A 3275-nucleotide genomic window follows, 5' to 3' on the forward strand; every position below is an offset into this window, starting at 1 on the left:
TTTTTGTATTTCGTTTGACAGGTAGCAGAAGCCACCAGATCATTTGGGTAGCGGTCCGCCCATCAGACCAGCGTTAGTAAAGATTTGGCTACCACCAAATCTCAAGCATTAACATTGGTGTTGTCTATGGGAATCCTTGAACAAAGGTCATCCCACCACAACTACCATGACTAGCGGTAGCGAGGAAAACTCTCAGTAGCAAGTGGACCAGTCCACCGACCCCCACCGCACAAACTTAGCAACTAACGTTGACCCAGTGGTAAACATTAACCGTGCACTATTCAATACCCATCAAACCTTGCGGCGGAGACCCAACCAGGCAGCAGTCACCCATCGGTCTGGGACCTTGCCGCTATGTATGAGCTAGCATTGGCAGACCTCCACAAGGCAAACAAGGAGCGCATAGAGAAGGCCGAGGCCCAAAAGCAGGTGGCCACACTGATGTCAAAGTTCGACGAATTAAAAAAGGCGCTGGAAGCAAACACTAACACAGTACAGAGCGAGCAATCGCGGAGCCCCAGACGCAGTCGACCCAATACAGGTACTCATACCAGTCATACAGATGAAGGTACCGCTGAACCCACCAGAAGTAATTGGCCCGCCTCCTCTACCCAGCTTAATGATGGAGCAAGAGGCAGAATCACAGCCAAACACCAACCACTCAGCAGCCAGGGCTAGAACTGAAGGTAATCCACCTGCCCCCAGGTGGGAGTTGGTTCAGCGGAACCTCCAGGAGGGGCCTGCTGGTGACACAACCGCCCTAATCCCGGAAAGGATGCAACAATTAGAGCAAAGGCTAATCCGAGCGGAGGCAGGCTGTGGCGACCCGAATGGGTATACCACATCGCCGTAATATTAAGCCAATAAGAGCTCGATACGTCGTAAACATACCGTTGACCTACCAACTTAATACTACAAGGCCTTTTTGAAAATACAAATTTTAGAAAATAGGAGACCAAGAAAAAAATTCAAGAAAGGATTTTAAATCAACAACCCAATACTCAAATGAACAAGTCTGGAAATGCTTAAAAAAATAAAGTGGGTAAGTTCATTGTGGCGCCTTAGGGCTTACATCATAACCGAAATGAAAGGAAAGTTCAACAACAACAATAAAACAAAGGGGTGAGGCGCGTTCCCAGGTAGGCGGACCTCACAGAGTTCAACATGGAATGAAAAACGAGTAAATCGATGGAATACCAAAAGGGAAGAACTTCAAGCAACAAGAACAACAACACACGAACTCGGCCAACGACCCACTTCTAATCCAAATCATCCGGAATGACCTCATTGTAACCTGAAATGTAGGGGTGAGCATTTCGTCCTCGCTAGCCCAATAGGGGCCGACCCAACCTTAGTTAGGTTTGAAAACTAATAGGTAAAACATAACTATTAGAATATAGATTGCGTGCATTTGTAAAATCAAGTAAAACAAATGCAAACAAAAACAATCACAGTTGTTTCGTTTCAGGAAATCATATGCAGCATGCTTCACACAATTTGGAGCTCCGAGATACTTATCTGCCGGCTAAGCTAAAATAAATCGGTGACCGACCTGATTCGTCATCCTTCGAGAACCGGCCAACTACTCTATAGTGTTTATGGCTACAAGTAGCGAAAGTGTCCATTTTCTGGCTTTGAGTCTCCTATGACTGGTTCACTGTCTGTACTCACCTTTCCTCGACAAACATAGGAGCACAGCCCCCTCCGGAGGTTCACGGTTATCGACACCGTGGGATCCCTAGGAATCTACGCGTCTAGGTCCCATTCACTTTCAGGTCAAACACAAACATACAAAGGGTACAGTATCTCAACATGCAAGTCTAGCCTCGGTTTTCGAAATCAACAATCATCAATTATGAAAACACAGGTATCACGAGGCATCGACTAATGAACAACCAAAAGTACTTGCAGGCAACATAATATTATACTAGAGCATTCCACATATATCCAAAAGCCTCTAACAAGGAAGGGGCAGCTCACCCTACCTGGAAAATGCTGGCGTACTCCACACTCTGATGCTTTCCGCTTAAGCTTCCTTAACGATCATGTTTCCTGAACCATTACTTAATTTGTAAGTAATTATCCAGGTAAACATTATGATCAACTTTAAGTAACCGCGTACACTAAATCCTTTTTATTCCAATGAGACCATTAATTATTTCTTTCAACCTTTACCAATTTGGGAAACTACTTCTTTCTTAAAAAGGAAAACGTCCTTATCACTCCGCTAAACTTTCGCCAATCCGAGCGACCAAAGTCGAGTCGATCCTCACGTTTTACGAGGTCGATCAACCCTGGTCAACTCTCGGAGCTGACTTTTGACTTTTGACCAAGTATTTCTTTATTTACCATTATTTATTATTTATTAAAAATAAATAAGTAAATAATTCTTATTTATTAAAAACAAATAAGTAAATAATTATAAATAAAGTTTTACTTTTACTTTTACCCATTTACATCTCATTTTTCACCTTTTCACTTTTACCATGACTTTTACCTCCACACTTTCACTTTTATTTTTTACCTCCTTTGTATCGAATTTACCTTTACTTTCACCTTCTTCACTTTTTACCACTTTACCACATTAAAACCTCATTTAATCCAACTTTTACCATTTTCTTTATTTTCCTTTTCTTTCAAAAACAAATCCATTTCTTTTCTTCTTCCTTTTCTTTTTCTTTTGGCCAAAACTACACAACAACAATCACCAAAATTCCAACACTTTGAAAAATTAGGCTAATAAAATCCTACTAATTAAACCATCCTCAAATCTCTATTTTTCACAATTTTTCCAACAACAATAGCTCAACATAATCAAAATCAACCAAATAAATTCTAAAAATTCTAGGGTTTGTCCAAAACCCATTCCTTACCCTTTCTTCTTCAAAAATCACGGCCTATTCCTTCTCCTTGGCCTTCTTCACCTACAAATCCATCCAACATCAACATCTCAACCAAAAAACTCGAAAACAAGGTTGCATGGATAGATCCTTACCAAAAATCCTTGCCAAACCCGTAGCCTAGCTTCATGGTTTAAGGAGAAATCGGGTTCATGCAAACAAAATCACAAATCAAAATCAAAAACTCAAATTTAGGAAGAAATAGGTGTAGATCGGATGAATAAAGGCTAGATTAGGAGGGATATTACCTTGATTTAAGCTTGGAAAGAAGAAATCACAAAAACCCCCAAATTAGCTTTGGGTTCTAGGGTTTTTGGAGGATTAAATGGCCAAATTTCTTGATTTTGGTTGGAGAAATGGAAAGAGGGGATGAAG

Source organism: Rosa chinensis, chromosome 6 (genome assembly GCF_002994745.2).
Source record: "Rosa chinensis cultivar Old Blush chromosome 6, RchiOBHm-V2, whole genome shotgun sequence".
Taxonomy (NCBI): domain Eukaryota; kingdom Viridiplantae; phylum Streptophyta; class Magnoliopsida; order Rosales; family Rosaceae; genus Rosa; species Rosa chinensis.